Source organism: Tympanuchus pallidicinctus, unplaced genomic scaffold (genome assembly GCF_026119805.1).
Source record: "Tympanuchus pallidicinctus isolate F22 unplaced genomic scaffold, pur_lepc_1.0 scaffold15, whole genome shotgun sequence".
In the NCBI taxonomy this organism is placed as follows: Eukaryota; Metazoa; Chordata; class Aves; order Galliformes; family Phasianidae; genus Tympanuchus; species Tympanuchus pallidicinctus.
Window position 1 is genome coordinate 6,726,673 of NW_026294669.1, and position 22,093 is coordinate 6,748,765.

The 22,093-nt window shown below is 37.2% G+C and overlaps 1 long non-coding RNA gene across 1 annotated transcript; it reads left to right on the top strand.

Annotated features, from left to right (window-relative positions):
* The first annotated feature begins 319 nt into the window (after nt 1-319).
* On the top strand, nt 320-21,026 carry LOC128076994 (uncharacterized). Its single transcript, XR_008204763.1, has 3 exons — nt 320-349; nt 17,657-18,482; nt 20,194-21,026. It is a non-coding gene; the product is annotated as an uncharacterized LOC128076994 (long non-coding RNA).
* Nucleotides 21,027-22,093: the final 1,067 nt, after the last annotated feature.

Consider the following 22,093-nt stretch of genomic DNA (forward strand, 5'->3'; position numbering starts at 1 on the left):
AAACGCATCTGTATGGGAACTGTATACTGAACCTCTGATTGACCACCTGAGGCGAGCCATGAGTCAGCCAGAGGAGCACAGCTGAAGGCAATTCACCTGTGCTGCCGGAAGGGGTGGAGCCTGGCTGCACCCCTCCTAGACCTATTGAAGAGCTGCTACCAGGGGGGAAGGATCTCTTCTGGAGATTGCCTCTGCTGGTGTTCTGTGGGTAAGCCTTCCATTTATTCTCTCTTGTTATCATTGTCCACTTTGCCTAACTCTCTTGAGTGTATTGTGATTGTAACATCTTGATATCCATTGATTATACAGCATCCTATGAGCCAACCTTTGGTAATTGGAGAAAGTACTGGTAGGTCTGCTGGATGTGTGAGAGCACCTAAGCGTTGCGAAAGGCATAGTTGTTAATGGAGGTCTTTCATTTTTCTTGGAGGTGGCTCATAGTAGCGAGGAAAACATGTTCTGGTTCAGGTATTCTATGTAGCAATAGTGATACTGTTTTTCTGCTTTGTTTTTGTGTCTGAGAGACGGAGGTACAGCCGTGCCCAGAGTTATGTCATGTTATCTCTCACCTACCTATTTTTTAGCCCTACTTGTTTGAATAATGCAATATTCTAATATGGGTAAACGTGTCTCGAAAAGAGAAGGATACATGTTGTAAGAGTTTGTGATTATTTACAGGTAACATTACATAAAGCCTTCTTTAGGAAGTGTGTGTAAGCTGTGTTTCAATTTAACTTGTAACAGTGCATAACAAAATTACAGCACGTGTACTTTATCTTAGCATTTAGTTTGCCTTTTCTAACAGCAAAATCTATAATGAAATATATGTTATTAGAGAAAATATGCATGTAAAAATCTTTCTATATAGAAATAATTGGCATCAAAATTCCTGCCTTTGTTCCTATTGAAAGCTTTCAGTTGTCTCAGGTAGATTGACACAATGTTACGTCATCTTATGCTTCTGGGATGAACAGAGCAATAAAACACTTGAAATCAGAACTAGAGGGAATTTATGTTATGATCTGCATCTCCTTTGACTTCCTGTTGCTTGGTCTCTAGAAGGTCTCCATACCTTCTCTGTAGGGTTTCTTACCCTCTTTCATAAACCTTCCAGAGTCTGAATAAAGGGTTGGTAGTTGGATTTGCAGACATTAAGGGGACTCTCTGCTATTAGGCCAGATACTCTGTTATTAGTGTTGAAAGTGACCTAGACAGTGTGAAAAAGAATAAGAGTAGAAAGAAGAAGAAAAAAGTACTTGAGACAAAAAGAAAATAAGAGACCTTCCTGAGAAGCATCTTTGTCTCGTTATTGTCAAACACAACAGTGCCTTGTAGCCACAAGCCACAACATATGCTTTTAAAGGTTTCTTCTGTTTGAGGTCTCCCTCAGCTTAATTGATACAAAGGAATTTACCATAAAATCCAGCCTCAACGAGCAGAAAACATACGTGGTCTTATTTGAAGGATATATCCTGGTGGGTTTTTTGTCCGAGTGCGATTTGCTCAGGATATTCACTGTGTCTCATGATATTTTTTCAAATATCGGACATGACTATTTTAAAAGGTGTTGTAAACTCTGCTCAGCATGAAATATCAAGCCGATTATTATTTGACTCTTGCCTTTGAGGATTTAACTGTGCCTTGTTCATAGATATAACAACTGAGTTATACAGTTTTGTCACCAAAAAATTGATATTCCAGCAGATCTTCCCATTACCAGAGGCATTGTAAATATAAATTGTATCTGAACAAATATTTCTAATAACTTTGAGTTAAGGTATCACACTGGAATTAAACCATTGCTTTTAGTTACTAAAATAGTGATTTCCAGTAGGTATTGATGTGTGCAATTAGTATATTAAACAGCTCGGTTTCTCCAGGATAATTATTTGGTGTTTATTTTTTTCCATAGTTTATGTTGGCATTTCAGTGCGAAGTGACATCAAATGGGAAAAATGTCATGGGTACAATGTAAATCTGATAGATCTGATTCCCCAGATCTTATTCTTTATGGTAGCTAGTAAGAATGGTCATATTTTACACCCACCTCCCACAGGTTTGAATGTCTTCTCAAGGCAGAAGTGATAATCTGCGTTCTCATGTGAAGGCAAGCTGAGTGGTGTATTTTAGGAATTTCATTGGACCTGGAGGAACTAAAGATGTTACTGACCATTCAAGGAGATCTACTAGTGAGACTTTGTGACAGATATGTGATGAAGGCACAGAATGAGTAAGACCCTGGAAGAACAAAGGCAGTAAGAACATAATAGAAGATTTGGATGGGTTATTTGTATTGATATTCACTACTGAGGATGTCATTCTGGGAGTTTCTGGTCCAATATAGTGATTGTGGAACAACTGCCTCAAACTGAAAAATAAGCAATTCTTAGATTGAATTAATAAAGTAAATAGTGCTAGGGCTAGGTGGTGTTTTAAAGGAATTGAGGTAGGGAATTTCTGAGCAATGATCTCTGGTATGTTGTCTACTTGGTCTCTTTTCTAATTATCAGAGGCTCCAGTTTCATAGAGGACCATTTTAACTCTGACAATTAGAAATGAATGGCTTAGTCTGACTTCTGTCCTTGATGAATTGGTTAGCAGTATAGAAATGTTGTGTGTATATGTATTTACAATAAAATCAGTCCTCTTCGGAGATAAACAATATGCTCACAGGTTTGTTGGCTTTTTAAGAAGTCAGTAACTATTTCTCTGATGTGGATAGTGCTCCTTGTTCAGATGTAAGCTAACTTTTTAACGAAATCTTGAACCAAATTCAAGTGACTTAAAGAAATTGAATCACCATCGGATGTATGTTTTGAAGCTTAAAAGAGTGGGGTAGGAAAAAAACCCAGTGGAAAACAAAAGCAGAATTATGAATGCAGGATTTATTTATTTATTTATTTATTTTTTGCAGTGGAGGAAGTTTATCTTTGGAATCTCTCAGGACCTTGTTTTGTTCCCTTGCTTTTCAGCATATTTGTAAATAACCTGAAAAGGGAAAGAATACTGGGGTGACAACCCAAAATGATATAAAATTGCTAAGGATAGTAAAGCCTAAAGCTGGTAGCAAAATGTTGCAGAAGGGTACAAAGATACTATGTGACAAGTAAATGGAGCAGCACATATAATTCAGTGTTGACACTGCTTTGGATGATAAATGAAAAATTACACAGTGACAACCTATATAACTACAGGGATGTTTGATGTCACTAATCAGGAATGAAATTATGAGACTATTTTCATGGACTCTTCAAAATATCAACTCAGTATTCAGGTTATAAAAAAGAACGTTGGGAATTATTTAGAAATGATAAGAGAAGGTCTGTGAAAGCCATGAAACGTTCCTGTGTTCGTTCAGATCCATGGTGCACTGATTTGATTCCCCCAGCAGTTTTCTTTCTGTGCTTCAAGGAAGTTACAGGAGTGGATGCTGTGACTGACCAGAGACTTTGAATTGCATCATTTGAGAAGAGACTAAGCTAGATGAGAAGCTAAATGAGAAGAGACTGAGCTAAGAAACTAGGGGAGAGGAGAAGCAGAGAACAGTGATAGATATTAAATTAAACAATACAATAAAATCACAAATCAGACAAACATGAATGAGACAGGATTGTTCAGTATTCTTCACTGCATAAGAACCTGTGATACTCAATAAATTCTGAACAGTGGATTTCAATCAAACAAAACACATTTTGCATGGACAATAATTTTAAGTTACACTGCGGAGTGTGCAGGATTTTTGGGATGCCAAAAATACAAATGATTTCAAAAAATGGGTTTAATAGTTCAAGGATAAGAGCTCTTTTGCCCGCTGCTAATTTACTGATGACTTCAAAGAAGCCTGTAACACTCCGACTGCTGGTAAACTGAGAAGATATTCCCAGGGAGGAATCATCCTGTTTCTTATGCTGCTCATCGAAGTGTCTCCTTGTGCTCATTCTTTGAGGTGCTGAGCAGACAGACCTTCCTCTGGCTCAGTGCAGCTGCTATTATGTTCTTATTTTCTCACTCTGCCAGGGAAGCGCTGCTTTGCCGTGTGGTCTGGCTGCCTCACCTGAAAAGAAATGATCTTCAGATCATTACCAAAATGAAATTTAGAAGTTAATTGTTTTTCAGCTTTAAACTAGTTAAATTTTTCTGTATTTCTTACTCAAAGCGAAGATTAGAAACCCAATTAATTTTCAGTCTGTTTTCGTTAGGGTACTAATTGGGATTTCTGCATTCTACCTTTTACAGTATTAAAAGGTAAAACGTAATGTGTGTAGTAAGCAACTTATTTCCTACACATTTCCAGGACTTTTTGCCAATTTCACAGTCTGGATAGTGCTGTTGTACATCAGTTTTTTTAAAGAGGTAATATTAATCGTTCATTTAAAACTCCAGGTGTTTGCCAGATTCAGAAGTATTTCTTGAAAGTTCACTCTTCTCTGCTGCTGGATGCATTGTTGCACAGGAGTGAAGAAAGCACATCATGCAGGCAGTTACTGAAATTGCTATCTCAGATGTTCAGGTGACATTTCATGTACAGGAACTGTTAAATCTGGCTGTTGAAAATAGATTTAGTTTACATTCTATCTTAAAAAGGAACTGCTGTCTCTGTTTTGTTAATTAAAAGTTTGAGTGTGGGAGGTACTTGATTTAGTAGATGCTAACATGGAGTCTGCTCTATAAAGCTTTAGAGAGGACTGATTCTAGAACTTCATAAAGAAACTGCTTTCAACACAAATGGGGATGGGTGCAACTTCTGTTATTAGAAACAGACTGACATTGAGATGAACAGGTTTCAATATTCCTATCAGCTGTCCAAAAGAAATAATTTTTTGTAGGATCCCAATTTACTGTAATGTGGCCTTTGGTCAAAATCCTGGAGTATTTCTAAGCTCTGTGCAATTGTTTACAGTAGATCACATCTGTTAATGATGTGGTCAAGTTGGGATTCTTGACTGGAAAACTGCCACGTGTGAGAGTTTACCTGTAGAATTTCTTCTACTTAGGTGGTCTTGTACTTATCATTCATTTTAATGTGAAAGTCTAAAAGATTGGGAGTCCTGTAGTTGATTAATTCCAGGGTGATGTTATATTTACAGTTACTTTTATTATTAGAATTAATAATAAAATAATTCAAGGTGGTTAAAATCTGGGCAATGGTGGTATGCTTGTGGTGTTTGGCAGTAAATGAAAGCATTTATGGAGCTGAGTTTTGTAGATTACCCTGAGTGGTAAACCTTAGCAGTTAATGTCTCAGCTTGACAATGTCAAGCTGATATTGGTGAGAATCTTTTAGATGCTTGCATTTCTGTGGAATGCTGATGTTTCGCAATCCAAAGTCCCACCAAGTTTGTGCAACAGAGAATATAGATACAGTCTTCTGGGCATTGCAGTAGTCTTGGAGGAATGGTCATCCAACTGGAATGTTGGAGAGCTTTGTGTCTCTTCATTTGCTTATTAAATAGTTCTGGGAATTGAGAGCCTATGAACAGGATTCCCACTATAAAGAGAGAAAAAGCACCAGTATTTTTATGACTTTCTGATAGTGATGCTTGACTGTGTAAAGGTTAGCCTAATTATCAACATCTGCTTAATGTGCTTAGAATTGAGAAAACACAGTGGAGTTCTTAAATTGGCTCTTGCAAGAATTTAGTAAATTAGAAATGTCTTTGCTATTTATTAGCAGAAATATCACATCTCCTCTGTCCACCACTGCTTTACAGCTCTCATCTTCTGCTTCCAAACCTTGTTATTTTAATGTATTTTTATTTTCCTGAGGCTGAAGATCTTTTAAGAAAGAATTTTTTTTTAAAAAAAATTATTTTATTTTTTTGAAAATATGTAGTAAGTGTACTTTATGGAAATGGGCTATGCTGACTGCAAGGAATCTTAATTTCACCAGGCAGACTGCTTTTTCTGAGATGCATTCCTCGAACCAGGAATGTTTCTTGCACTGCAATAAAAAAATGCAATGTATAGGTATTGTGAAATTGTTTAGAACTCAAAACTGAATGAGTTTTATTTGCTTTTTGGCTAACAAAAGAGTTAATTGCTTAACTCATCAAATATGTAGTACAGAAAAGGCTTCATACAAGTAGGGAAAATTCTTATTGAAGTAACTAGTTCTGACTTCATCTTACAAGAAAAAGACTCAATATCAAACAAGTTTCTATTTTCTATCTCTTCTTAAAGTCTTTGACTTCATCTTCCAACTTAATTGAGTCATTCCAAAAACTTCTGTATTCTGTCTTCAGCTTTCTCTTTTGCTGTTGCTAGAATTTGCCACCTTTGGAAGAAATTCTGTGTTGTATATGGCTGATAAATCCAGTTTTCAGTGAAAGAATTTACAGTGTAGCTTAACTTTTTAACATAATAACATCCCAGACAATTCAAGACTTCATAAATGTGATAAGAAAACACCTGCAATTGGAAAGAAGTTGGGAAGGTGCTGCATTGATCTTACTGCAGCTCGTCCACTTTAATGGACATCGCTTCTATATAGAAAATATACAGAAAATGGGCAAATGTAGATGTTTTTGTATAATTCAAGTGCTATGTGAAATAGGAAATGCAGAGATAGGCTTGTATCTTTTTTCCTCCATTTTCTTAGTCTTTACCATTATTACACAAAAATCAACAGTGGCAAACAAAACTCAAGGGGATTCTAGTTCCCATGTTACTCTGGTCTTTGACTCGTACTAATTCCCACAGGTAGGAGAAGCATTTAGATGTACTGGTTATCTCTGGAGTTAGATCCAAATATTGAGCAGACCAAGCTTTTGAGTTTTCTAGCATGGCTGAGAGCCTGAAATTGTAATGTATTCCTGATCAGTTAGGTCCCTGGCTGCAAATGACTCTACTCTCTGGTTTCCTTAGGTATTCTAGAACATAATTCTCATAGGAACAGGGTACTGAAAAAGCATGAGATACAAGGAAAGATTGGGTAGATTCATCCAAAAGAACAGGACTGAATAACAGCTGGATTTATAGCTGGGATAATATTTCAACACTCAATTTTTAAATATCTTTTGTTACAACTTTCCTGTAGTTTATCTGGCTAAATAATACAAAACTTGTGGTTTGAAGATGTTCTTTAAAAGTCATTAAAATTTAGAGATATTAGTAAGTGACAGAGGTGAAATTTGATCAGGAGAGATGCAAGAGACATCGTTTGTTTATAAATATTACAGGGAGATGTATCAATGAGGTATAAGATACCAGCATGAAAGAAAGACTTTGCATATGCTATTTACTACTGGTCATCAACTAAAATGTAGCACAGTTTGAGTTTCATCAGTATGTCAGGATGAAACATTTGTCAGTAAATCTGATCTTTTCCTTTCCTGCTGGAGCTGGGGCTGAAAAGCAAGGATGGCATCAATAGCGTGGTGGATACCAAACCTCTCCATCAGCTCAGGCAGGGGCAGCTGCAGATGGCTGTGGAAGGCATAAAGCCTACACTGCTCTTCCTTTATGAAGGACGTAGAGAGCAACCACAGATCTAGCCCGTAGGCTTAAATTCTTCTCTATTCTTCTCTATAATGCTGTTTTGCTGTAGAGAAGCTTAAAACCAGTCTTTTCTGACACCATACACACAACTCTTAGTTGTGTATGTATCAACATTGCTAGATTTTAATATCACTGAAAATGTCCCACGTAATCTCCTCTGGCAAAGAATGAAAACAGCTGCTGAAATAGAGACTAATTTCACAGCAAACTGTAGACAAACAATCCACTCTTGTAAGTACAGAAGTCTGTGGATGTTTTCCTTTCAGGTGGCATTTTTGTTTTAGAGACATACATATCACAGAGAAGCCAATGATATCATGTTAAAAACGTTTGTTTTCCTGTAAGTTTTGTGAATTAATTTCTGTACCTACTCCTAGATGTATTCATTTATATGCGCTTAGATTCAAAATGTCAGATTTTTTTAATTCTCCTATTCTGTACTCACGTGTACAGACTTAAAACATAAATAGAGAAGAACAATCAGGGCTGTCCTGTTACAAATGTGGAATCCCCTTCTCCCACGTAGTGATGTTTTGTTTTTATCAGTTCTAAAGCATTTTCCGAATTCCTACACTTTATTGAGCTTAGTGTATTTATCTAACAGCTCTATTTTCATAATTCTTTCATTTTTTTTAAAAAAAGTTCAGCTTCATATGATTTCATTTGTTCCCATTTACAGAACTCAAAACAATCTGCTGTATATTTCTGTCTTCCAAATGTTTTGGGAAATAACATGCTGTAGTATAAATTACAAAGCTAAAAGCCTTCAATGGGCTGCTAATTTGCCCCTGAAAACACATTTGTTTTTAATTTCTTAGTCTATACAACCGACTTTTTTCTAGTTCTTTTCTGGATATTTTCTTTTTTTTTTTTTTCCCTTGTTCTACTGCTCTTCCTTTCCACTGTTGACATCCAAACGTGGCTAGGGGTAACAGCTGATTCTTTTCACAGGAAAAGACGTCAGACTTTGGATAAAAATAAGGTTCCCAAAGAATGGAAATATGAAAACCCATTAATAGAAATGAAATCTGAACTCGCAGTCATCTGACTCACATCTCAATTATTTTTGTTAAAGTTACAGAGTTCAGATGTTTTGCTGATCTCTGTGGGACATTAGGCATAATTTACTAGAAATTATAAAGAGTAATTGCAAAGTAGACTGGAAACTGCATAAAGTGAGTTTTTCCAAGCTTAGCAGATTGAGTAGTAGAGCCAAAAATGCTGGAATCATAGAATAATGGGATTATAGGCTTTGATGCATTTCAGTAATACATTACTGCTGCCCTTTTGGACAGTCTTTCTCAGGGGAGCAATTACTGACATGAAAATACCACTAGGAAGTGGGAATGAAAGCAATATGAATGGTAACTGTCATTCAAGGCTAGCATTCAGAGTTTACTGCAGGAGTGCAAATAAATCTGGGTTACAAACTCTATGGCAATTCTGAATGACTTCTGACATAGGATCTAAAACTTGTTTTGGTCTCTTTCGTGAGTCATATGTGAATCTGAGATCACTGGGCTGCTTGTGTGAAAACTTAAAGTTTATACCATCGCACCCAACTTTTCCTCTGTTTCAGTCTTAATGTTGAAAACCGTTTTACTGTTAATCTTGCGTTTTCATCTAATTCCTTTTTTTTTTGACCAGATTAAATTTTGAGTCTCTTAGCTGTGACAGTGTCCTGTTGAGTATCAGTCATAAGGAAAAAGTGTCTGTTATACACAACATAGGAAACTATTTGAAAGATAACAGCATCTTTCACTGCTGGGTATTATTTGATTGTCTAAGTGGGAAAGAAATGTTGACCTTGTGGGTATCATGGAGTAATTGCCTATTGCATTAGGCAGACTTGCACTTTCCTTTGAGATACAGTTAAGACAGAATGTCAGTCTTGATGGACCAGGAGGCTGATCTGCCATGACAACTCTTTCTGTTCTGGTACATGTGACCTGTCAGTGGCTATAGTGGGAAGATAAGAAATGAATCTATCTGTGACTGAAGGCTAAGGCAAGTGGAAAGAGATTTCTGAAGGAACAGTTTTCCTTTGTCAGAATGCAGGGAACAACCATTGTGGAAGTGGAGCAATGAGTGACAACCAGTTATTAGGGACAATTTACCAGAACTACTAGAGTTGGGTTATTTATTTCCTTAACTATATAGGAAGCCCTGCTATATGAAATAAATATGACAGCTATTTTAGGGAGATGGAACTTCTACTAAGAAGCTATTTGGGGTTGAGGTAATTTACCAATGAGCTGTAGTTGTACAATTGATAACAATTTTCTTTACTTCACTGAAAATGCTTCTAGAATACAGGGGGGAAAAAAAAAGATTGACAGGTCTTAATATTGTATTATTTGAGAAAAATGCATTTAGCAAGCATAGAAACTGTTCATGTAGGTAGAGTCTGGTGGACGTGGGTGCTTATCTCTGGTAAGAAATGTGATGGGCATTTGTAAAAGGAATAATTGCATAAATGTACACATAGGTGACTTCTTGAAGAGCCCAGTTCTGTGAGATACTAAATGCTGTAAGGTCCTGTCAACCCTCAGCAAGGACTCCATAGGATTTACATCGGTGGTATTGTCTGATAAAAATAAATATTTTGTGTAAGTCTCCCACTCCATACAAAAGCAAAAGACTCCATACCTTTCTTGGGTGCATTATTTCTTGTTTAGGTTAAATGTCAGTGGGAAGTTCTTCACTATGAGATAGGTGAGGTGGAACAGGCTGCCCAGAGAGGCTGTGGATGCTCTGTACCTGGAGGTGTTCTAGGCCAGGTTGGATGGGCTCTGGGCAACCTGGTCTAGTATTAAATAGGCAGGTTGGCAGCCCTGCATGTGGTGGGAGGTGTTGGAGCTCCATGATCCTTGAGATCCCTTCCAAGCCATTCTGTGATTTTTTTTCACGCTACCTGATAGTGTGGAGTCAGATTCAATTCCAGCATTTCAAATTAAGCAAATTAAATAAACAAAAAAGCTCATAATTATTATGCTACTTGTTATACCTGATTTTACTTTCGATGTCAATAATTTTAACTGTGAATAGAGCAGCATTAATCTAACATCAGGTACTGCATCAGATATCATGTTTCTTAACAGCTTTAGCTTGTGTTATCTCCCCTGATTTGAGGAAAGAAAATGGAGTCTTCAACAAGAAGAATAAATGTCTGAAGAAAACATTGTAGATACAAATACTGGTGAGAAGTGATTCTTATTTAACACTTTAGTTTTACTCACTTTTCAGAAAGCCAAAAATGTTCTATTTTATCACAAGAGATTTCCACCAGATACCCCCTGTTGCTGTGACAGTTCATTTCCTTTTGCACTTCAGTTGCTTCAGTCAAATAGTTCATACTTTGTCCTGTTGTGTCCAACTGCAGCTTCACTGATTCATAAACAGAACATGTAGTTGCCTGTTCTGGGAAAGCTTATGTGCCAGAAATGATGCTTAAGAAGGAAGATTTGTTTTCAGCTTGTTCTAGCACATATTTGGCATGATTAAGAAAAAAAATAAGATGAAGAATATTATGATTTTCTTTCCAAGCGTGTACATTTGAAGTTGTATTAAATGAGGCAGTTCTACTGTACTTACTTCAAAGTGAATGTTTTTACACATAAATGATACAGGTGCTTGGATAATATCTAACAGGTACCATCAAGGAATCTTAGCTGTTTGCTCTTATTCTTTCTAGGTTTTTATATAACAAAAAAGTCTTTTCATATATTATTAGAACTCTTTATTAATCTTTTTTATCACATTACCTCAATGCAGTAAAACCACTGTTACAGAAGTAAATGTTCGTAGTGTATTTTTGCTTGGATTTGGGATAACAGGAATGCTTGTATGAGGCTGAATACTGATGTAGTTTGGATTCTAGAATAATGGAATATGATGCTTACCTCTTGACCTGAAGCTATGTATGTGGCCTTTATTAAATCAGTTTGATCCTGGCCCAGCAAAAAGCAGACATCTGTGCAGTGAGAAACAATATTTGTGTTCTTGAAGTCCTGTCTTTTAGGCATTCCTCTCATGGGCGTTACCTGCACGATGCCTTTGTTCCTCTCTTCCTCTTACCTTAGTTTTTTGTAGGTTAGACATGATAGCCAGAAGAGTTTTCAACATGTGTGAAGTATCTAACACAGCACAGTTGTTGGCTTCAAGGAAGTGCTATTACACATCCTGCTCATTGTATTCCCATTGACCTTAATGTGAATGTCTGCATGAATAATTGAGCTTTGCATGTGAATTCACATAGATAGAAAAATGATACTGCCCTGGGAAAAATGAATGGGTCCTCCTTTCTTTCTGCATGTGCCTTCTTCATTGTGGGAGTTTTGCTCCCTTAGTGTTGCTTTTTCTTCTCTGACTTCAGTGACAATGAGCTTATTCTTTTTCCTGGATATCTGATGCAACCAATGACAATAGAAGTCAAATGATGACATGTAGAATTCTATCAGAAGCCACAGGAAACAATTCCTTGAGCTCTCCATTGGCTTGAACAACTGTAGAAATGACTTGCCAAAAGACATCTAATTAACTGCTTTAAATGTGAAATCTCTACAGCAGTAGTGTCTTGTTGTGATCCTGCTTCATTATCTCAACAAATACATTGTTCTAGTGCTTTATTGTGTTAAGGGTGTATGTGCAGTTCAGACCATCACAAACCTGATGATATCAATTAAAGAACTAGTGAATAGGTTGTTTGAATACATACCATAAAATTTTATATGCTATGAAGTATTTTTTATGAAAGAGAAAGAAAACAGAAAAATCAAGCAGCACAATTCTGTTCCCAGCTCTGTTAAGAAAAGAGGTGGTCCAAAATGTCATTGAAATGCTGACAGTTCATGTTCACAAATTTCAATTCTGTTTGAGGTTTCCATTTTTTAATGTGCTTTTACACAAAGCTTCCCCTTTTAACGCCGTCTACTGTGCATAAACATCTATACGTATAGAATAGCTTTGTATGATATAAGAAACTCTCTATTCAATCACTATCTTTACAAGAACAGCTTAGTGACAGCATTTGCTGGGTCAGAATTTCTGTTTTGCTGCAGTTGTCTCTTTGGGGCAGGATGTGTCGTTACCAAGGAGAAAGGAAGTAGCTTCCAGGAAACAGCCACAGCTTCAAAGAAATCTGCAGTGCTGAGAAGAGCAGATCTAAACACTGCTTTCTTCTCAATAGAGATGGAGAATTCTCATCTTACAGTCATTTTCAGCAGTCCTTTCCATGTGAAGAAAACTGGTATTTTTGTGGTTTGGGTTCTGGCACTATCTTGTGAGAAAAGCAGTATTTACAGTATAATAAGAGAAGTGTATGAATGCCATTGCTGCAGACCTGGAAGAAGCTTGAGAAAGGGCATGTTAGCATAATATAAACTTACCTGTTAGATTACTTTAAAATTGGTACTAATGTGGGATTATAAACATACTTGGGAACTGGTCTAGAGGACCACTGTTATTATTACTGGGAGGTTATGCTTCTGGAGGAGGAATAATAACAAAGAGTCCTCAGTTGAGATGTTAACAAATCTTACTTCATATTCTTGCCAATAACTAAATGGTAAAATGATGCCTCAAAGATAGAAGAGATTGCACTCCCCAAAGGGACTCATGAATGTATGAGAAGAGCTATTCTACCTTACCTGTAAAAACTGTCAATTTAGTGATATAGAACACAATATCTGCGCCAGATGCAACACGAATGTCTGCTATAAACTGGGAGATTACCTGTCCACAATGACAGTAACAGGGGAGGTTCAATTACTAGTAGCAAAATGACTGAGCTGACTCCACGAAGCCGCCATGGAAAGAAATATCTTTGAGTTGGGTGGGTAGAAATGAGGATTCATGTATTTTTCCTACAAGATACAGATACTGTATACTGTTATCTCTGTATACAATTGCTTTTGTTTAAAAAATATGTAAGAAATATAAGGAATATGAGACAAAAAACTACAAGGACAAGTAGTCTAGGATGAAGTCTTTTTGTCCTAAGAAAGGAGGAACAGTATAATTTTGTTTGTTTAGCCTAACAAAGCCAAGTTTTAGAGGAAATAAAGTTAATACAGATGTATCTGTAGAAAAATAGTAGGGAGGGAAAACAACCTTCTTCCCCCCAAATAATTAAATGTGAGGATAAATTGGGTCAGTGGCCTTTAGGCAGGAAATCAGAAACATCTAAATGTTAGGTTTGAGGTTCTGCAATGTTCTTCCAGGAAAAATACTGAGTAAAATTTCTTTCTCCCCTGCTGGTTTTAGGGAAGTTGTTTAATCAGGCTATGAAGGCGTTCTGTGATGTAGCTGGCTAAAGCAGGGAATGAATTCATTAATTTGGGAAGTTCATCTTCTGATGATCAGAGGCAGGTATGCGCACTGCCAGCTGTAGGGAAGGTATTTCTACTATTTCACAGAGCAGTGTCATGCTGTCAACATTTTATCTGTAATGAAAACACTCATCACTCAGATCCAAGACATGGCAGTTTCAGTATTTGGTTTTCCACCACTGGGAAGTGTGCCCTATGGAAACTTCTCAGAGTCTGAATACTATGTCATTTCTCATTTTCACTTTTTTTTTCCTGAACATTTTGGCATTTTCTCTCTGTAAGAGACAGAGATGCACAGTGGAAGATGTGAAGTCCATATTACCAAGAAGTTAACTGCAGCTTTCCCAGTTAGTACTGTAGTCACAGTTTTCCTTGGAAGTTTTCCTTAAAAAGCACAAGAACTTTTTTTTTTTTTCTTTTAATGTAGAAGTCTCTTCCCTGTGTCATCACTACTTGGTAATGTTCTGAAAGGAGCATATACTTAAATAGAGGCATTAACCTAAAGGTACTTAAAACTCCAAGGTGACTAAATACAGATGCTCTTGGCTTACTGTCTTATGTCTGCTTACTTAATTTGGTTCTTCTTGCCTTTAAGACATCTTTGGCATGAGGAGGATTCCAGAACCGATAGCATGTCTGGAGTAAAGTCTTAGTCAAGTAGCACTTTGAATATACATAGAAATCATCTTCAGTTACATAAAGGAATCAGGGAAAGCTTAGGAGTAACAAGGCAAAGAAATGATGTTTGTTGTTTGTCCTTTCTGCTCACCATTCAAATCAGCTCTTTGCTTTCTCCTTTTTTCCCCTCTCTATTAAGGTTAGCTAGGCAGATTGTAATGTAAACGTTTTTTATTAAGATGCTTGTGAAAGCTTTCATGAGTTTATGTCTGAGGAACATAGAAGGTGTCTTTGCAGGTCCTTGTCGTGAGAATCTGCGATTCTTCATTTACTGTTTTCCTCTGTTAGGCTACCACGTATGACAAGAAACAATTCTTCTGCTCTTTATTGAAGTTGCACTTATGGATGTCAGTGGCTTGTCACCCACTGGGGTAACTTACTCTTTAGGTTAAGTTGCTAATGGCAACTTTGAGTCTAGAAAGGTTTTCCTAATATTTATACATTTTAATAAATAGTTTAGTTTAATAAAGTGGTGTACTTTTGCAAGGGGTGAAAGAACCCTTATACAGACGGGTGAAGTTTTTTAAAATACAAGCTTTATTAAGTAAAAAAATACAGTGGCTGTAATCATGAAACACATCGCTAAACAAACAAAAATGGACTTGTAAGCAGGTCTTTGGAAGGTCGTAACTCAAGTGACATTTATTATTCATATCATAATAAAGGCTGAAATCTGCATTTGGAGATAAATATTTCATTGTGCTAAGCTCTGCACAAGATTCTCTCTCTCAACCGCATTTTAATCTAATGAGAAAAAGTATGCAGCATATGCAACAAAGAAACAATGGGATTTCACTGTAACAATGAGCAAATTGATATCATAGCTTCAGGATTGTGAAGACAATATGGCAGCACTGAGATTTGAATTTCAATACTTCAGGATGTTGTCTGTCCTGCTGGTAATGTATCTTTATTTTACAGGAACTACACAAAATGATGGGCAGGTGCAAACATGTTGGGTGTTTTCAAACATTGCCTGCAGAATCCCTGTTCCTTTTAGGTTGGGTTTCTTAGACAAAGTTCCCATGTATTGGCTTTGTTTACATTCAATATTTAGCAGTCACTTAGATGAGTTTTCTGTCTTTTTGAATCTTTCTTATATCTGAGCGCAGGTAATGCAGAGAGATGTCATGACCTCTTGACTTGAGTGGCTAAAAACTGCCACTGGTGTAATCTGGCAGTCAAATAATTTAATTCCTGTCAGTCATTTTGTGGCCTGCTGGATGTTAAAGCACATGGAAAAATAAGAATGAAAGGACATAAAAGCTTTCATGTCAGTTCTGGTTGGTTGTTTCTATTCCTTTCAGCTGCTGCTCTGAGTACCTTAATATTCAGCCTAGGCAGCAGAGACTTGTAATCTTGGATACATCACAATGGAAGATTAATGATGTACAAGAAGCATAGGATATCACCAAGTGTGTATTCTGTCTGCGTCTATTAATATAGGGAAAAAAAAGGAGAAGCAAAATGCTGTCTCAGTTTTGCCTGGGAAAGGCAAAACTTCTGCTTTGGGAAAGGTGTGTCAGTAACCTGATCTTTGTTTCTCTTAGTGGACTCGGGACAAAATTGAAATTGTCAAGCCTACTAAAACACAGTAGTCTGCCTAGTCTGTAGGCCTCTGTGAGTAGCTGAAATATTTCTATCTGAGTAAACAAAACTGCAGTTTTACTGTCCTGTTAGTAGTAGTGGTGGCTTGGGAAGGGTAGGTTCAGTTCGCAGTACCATTTGGTATCAAGGCATTCCTTCTATTGATGGCAGAGGAGGCAGAGATTACTTGAGCAGGAAAATGAACTCCTCTCTTAATTGCTGCACTTAGTGTTTCTCTCGGGCACTTAGCACTGGATAGTTCAAGCTATAATCCAGGAAATACAGGGATATAAATAAATCCCTAGAGAAAAGTTTTGTTACTATTGTCTGCAAACTGCACTATTATCCATAAATGGAGGCAGCAGATGGAGGATGCGTGGCTGAAATGCTTTGTTTTAGTGCCATTTATGCCTATTTTTTTTTTTCCAAATTCTTGTAGTGATAATTTCAAGGAGCTACTATAAATGTGTCAGCAATTACAGATATGGATTTCACTGGGTTGAGAAGTGATGTTAAACACTGATCACCTGGCTATCAGGTGTTTACAGTCTGAGACAGTGATGATGTAAAGATTTTTTTCTTAAAGCAAGACATGAGCATAGCTGATACAAGAGCATGATATTAACTGCTCAAATGGCCATAGCACCTCTCCGAATTCCCACTAAAGGAGCTCTTGCTTCAGTTCACATAGCTACGTATTTAACTGGCTGTTGTTAATTAGATCAGTAACTTTGTGCTTTTTCACTGTTTTTTTTTTTTTTGAAGGAGAGGCATAACCACTGCCTCCAGAAAGTTCATTTTGCTGCACTGATGCTGCAATTTTTTTTGACTTATCAAAACATCTGTGGCTTCAGCACCTGCAGGCTGTCACTCATTGGTGTCATGAAATACACAGGAGTGATAACATCAGACCTTTTCTTGTTTCTAATTTGGAAGCAGAGTTTGTGTACTTGCACACGTCCTCTAATAGTTATACCTTCTCACAACTATAGAAGCTGTTTTCAGTTATGTCAGACATGCTGGTTTACGTAGGATTGGCATGAAGCCTTTTGAGTACAGTCTTTTGCAACCATTTCCAGCTTGTTTGTTGTTCCCTTGTAACAAACAGAAAACAGAGCAAACAATTTCCAAGCACTCTAAATGTAGCAAGGCCATCTGTTGTCTACAGAAACTATCCTAGTGAGAGTGGTGTTTTTTTCTCTTATGTATCCTGAAACTAGCACATGCTCACATTTTTAAATCTTATTTACTTATTTAAAATCTCAAGTGACTTCTAATACCTGTACTTTCATTTTGAATATATGTAAAATGTCACTTCTGAGGGTCATTATTGCTGCATCTAGAAAAGGATATAGAGGCTGGGTAAGTGGGCTATGGAAAGGGGAGAACAAGGTCAGTGTCACTACTCTGGTTTGTAAAACTCTCGTCTCTGTTTCTTATCTGCCTCACTTCTGGTACAATGTCACTGGGCAGAAGCTGAGGAGACAGAATGCACAGTACTTTATTTTGAGTTAATGGGCTGGTGGAATCTAAAACTGCATCATAATAAAAATTTTTCTTTTCAGAAGCATCAATTACTCACAGCTTAGTCACTCCTCGGGAAAAGAGGAAGAGAAATGGACTCAATTTATGGGAAGCTTCTATATGCAACTACCACGAATAGGAAATGAACGGAACATCTGTCAGCAAAAAGGCATCTTGGCTAACTTCTGGATCACAATGACTGTAACCCCATGCAGAACTGTTTTCCCCAATACATCTGAAAAGGAAACTTAAGAAGGAAGAGGGGTAGGTACATGATTTTTGGGCCAAATGTCACAGAACACTGTTGATAAGAGACTTGGGAAAAATTTTAGACATCCTGTCATCCTGAAGGCAATGACATATCAATGAGGATCGAGCAGTAGAAGCTGTGGCTGGAGAGGAAAAAGAGTTTTTCATTCAAAGCCCTAAAATATCTTTGCTATTAAAATTCGGCACACTTTCAGAAAACAGACTGAAGGAAGAAACAAGTACAGTTTTATGACCTTAAATTTCATCAGTCTCTTTTAAGCTCTCCATTATTATTCACTTTTCAAAGACAGTCTATGGCATTACAGACTATCAAAGGAGATGTCTGGAAAAGTAAGCTTTGAGAACCGATTACTAGAAAGCGTTACTACAAAATGCTTTTATCAGATAACTTATCAAGATTCCAAAACAGGAATTGATTCAGAGAGGATCAGAATATCTTTACCACAACGCTTACTGATGATGAATCACCTGTCAGAAGTCCTTGGGGAACACCTCTGTACCTAAAATTGGTACACATGTCTGAGTGCTAAGATGCCTGTGGCTCAACTTGGCAGAAAACTGCGTACTTATAAGGCTGCAACTTCTGAGTAAGTTGGGGTAAGTAATACATAGCTGTATGCCTTGGAGTTCCAGGTAGTCTGAATAACATTTTGTACTATACACAGCAGCAAATGTGTTTTTGAACTAAATGAACTTTGTGGAATCTTTCTGTTTCTATTTGCTCCTCCACTCCCTCAAGAAAAGTTCTGCTTGGTGGATTATTACAGGATAAGATTTTACTCTGATTTTTTAATCACTTTATTTTTGTATACATGCTTTGCTTATAATGCTTGCTCTGCACAGAAAATTTCTTTTCCACTTTAGTCCCTGCTTAGTTGGCCCTGTAGAAGCCTTAATGTCTGGGAAACAGGGTGTTGTTCAGTATTGCAAGCAGTTCTTGTCATTAGTGGACTTATTTAAAGGAATGCTTGCCTTCTCTAAGTGTGCTTGGTCTCTGAAATCAACTAATCTCCCCTACAATATCCAAAGCTTGATCCTTCTGACTCATGGTGATCAATCCTTAGCTCTCATGTATGTCACACTCATCTCTGAAGTTGGTATTGTAAGTCAGCCAAATGTAACCTGTAGAAGAAAGTTCTTAATACTAAGAAGAGTGAGGTAAGAGTATGTATGAGTGAGGATGTATGTGTTGTGGGAATAGAATCAAAGAAATTAAGTGATATCCATTCCCCTATAATGACAAGCAAATTGTGCATGACTCAGGAGCTACTTTCCAGTCTTTTCCATATTCATAACTTAGATGGCAGCTGTTATCTTTTATTAAAAAAAACTTGGCATAAGTTTATATACTTTTTTTAGCACTGACACATTAACAACAATTGTAATAGCAACTCAGCCAGATGTGTATAGACAGTGCAGGCTGCAGTGACTGACAAAAGGATTAATTGAAGCAAGAAAAGAGGCTGGGAGGAAAGAATACGTGAATTAGGATTTTTGATCCAGTTCTCCCATATCCAAAAGCCACTAACAATCGCTTTGATAGCGTGTACTGATGGGGCATGGAGGGAAGGAACACGCTGAGGTTGGCCCAAGTACTGTACTGTCTGTAAAGCCGTACAGCACTAGTTGTTGGGAGGGCGCTGTGAGCTCCCCTGGAAACAGCTAAGGCCCTTGGAATGCTCCTAGGTGAGCGTGACTCAGTTTGTGGCCAGTGTGTGATGCTTTTATCTTGCTTACCGCTGCTTCCCTGGAGGAGACAGGGAGCAGCTGTTTCAGGGCTGAAGGTAGCCCACATGGCTGAATCAGCCATCCTGTGCCTGCCACAGACAGGCAGCAGTGTCTGCTGCTGCTTCTAAAGGCTTTTGAGTGCCAGACTTCTCACCGTGGCAGAAACAGGGGAATTCATTTGGCATTTGCTGCTAGGAAGGTTGGGGAGGTGTGGTGGGTTGAGGGTGGAAGTGGATTTAGTGGGGCTTAGACAGGCATGTCTGTGGCTAAGGTGGTAAGAGAAGTGCCATTTTTCCCAAAGCCTGAGTTGGGCCACACTAGTTTTGAAGGCTAAACTCCTCTTTGCAGTGTCAAGTATGCTTGAGGGGATGTTGTCATTGTCCTCTTCTCACATCATATGGGCCTGCAGGATTAACAATCCATAATAGTAAGAAGCAACTCCAGGAGGTAAGTCTTGAAAGAACTTTGAGTTCACATGATCACTACTTAAGTAAAGGCCATGGACTCAGCCCTCGTGCACAATCTTCATGAAAACAGGGGGAAAAAAAGATTTGACTCCCAGCTTTTTCCTTTCCTACAGTGTAGCTAGGCTGGGAGAATCAGCTGCTAGAATGGCTTCTAGAAGGAAGAATTTACTTGTCATTAGAGATCTCTCCATTGGCTTCTGGGAATCCTCTTTTTTGTTTTTCTGCTTTCCTACATTTGTAATTGCTAAATGCTAGACTGTAAGAGGAGGCTGTTACACTAAGAACTGAATTTGGATTACTCATTGTGGATTTAACAATTTCTTTTGGAAGCCATGCATCTCCTGAAGCTATAGACTGTGGTAGATAATAATGAATTCAAAAATATGAATCCAAGACAAATATTTCTCTCTCCATTTGCAGTCCTGAATGGAAAACTAAAAATACAAATAGAAGAGAAGATACTGTTTTCCATTTACAGACAGGACAGAATAATTTATTCTTTGTTTGTTTGTTTTAATGTTAGGCTCTTATTTGATGCAATTATTTAGATTTTGTGTATTAATATTCTCCAGATATTTCTAAGCCTTTCAGCAAAGGGTTTGATTGCAGGTCAGTTTTAATAAGGGCTCTGACAAACAATAAGCTTGGGCAGTGGTTGTATGAAAAATACAAAGCCCACCATCTATTAACTTCATGTAGTTTTGTGTATATGATCAACCCTAAGCCTTTGCTGTATGCTTATATCTGCATAGATAATCTGTATGTACATAATTTGTGATGTCACATCTAATCACCTTTCACTAGAGCAGAGCTGAACCCATAGTGATAAGTTCTGCTTCTTGTAGCAGCTTCAATCTTTTAAAGAGTTTTAAAGAGTAATGTGAAAAATTTGAAAGGCTTGGTCTTTAGACAGAGAAGGAAAGAAATTAAAAATCTTTTTTCTCTCTTCTCTCCCTCTTTTCTGTCTACTTATTTCCAAGGGTTCATATTCAGATTGAAGCCATGAATAATCACTCCCTTCTGCCCCCAGATTACTCTGTTTCCTACATGGTGGCATCTCAGAAGCCTGAGAAAAAATGCTTGCATTAAGTTGTGCTATGAATCTTATTGTGTGTTTTTTGTCTAAACCAAATTTGTTGGTTTTTTTTTTTCCAAACCAGTGTTTAAATCCTGTATAATTCATACCACCAACGAAGCAGACAAGTGATTACTCCCTACCTTATTAAATAATTTAGAAATAATTCTATTAACTTCAAACAGTAACAGTGCCTTCTGCAAACAATAAAATCTCTTTAAAGTGCCTTTGGGAATATTTCTTAAAGGTTTAGCTGTGTTAGTTACTCTGAACCAAAAAAACCCTTCCCTCTTTTACTCATAAAGAGTTTTCACATTGAGTAATGCTGTAAGCTTCTTGTAATGTATGCCAAGGCTATTTATATAGCAATGACGGAAAAGAATTACTGTTTTAACAGAAATTAAAGCTTGTGTCTATGCCGAAAATCTATTTTACATTACGTAGACAATGTTTATTTTTTATGTAATAAAGATACTATAACCATGTCACATTATTCTAGGGTTCAATGACAGTAATTTATGCTATATATTCAAAAGAAAGGCTTGATGTGATGATTTAGATAGAATTAATACATCTTTTTAGATCTTGGTCTCTAAGGAATTAACTGTAATCATGTGAACAGTCTTTGTAGCATTTATATGGCCAATGAGCTTAAATGTTACATAGAATAATTTCATAGTATTCATTTTCATATGTTCTGACACCACAAGTATAGCACGCTTAAGGATTGCTGTTTATCTTTTCTCCTACTTAATATATGCCGTTTACTGGAGTAATGACAGTGAAACCTAAATTTTCCAAGATTGTTAACACTAAGGCGCACTTGCCAGTTAAACTACTTCATGCTTGGCAACCCTGAGAATCTGAGCAGACAGTTTTTCCAGACATCTCTGGATTTGCATCAGGAAGCTTGAGAGCCCAGTTCTAAGTAGCCAGTA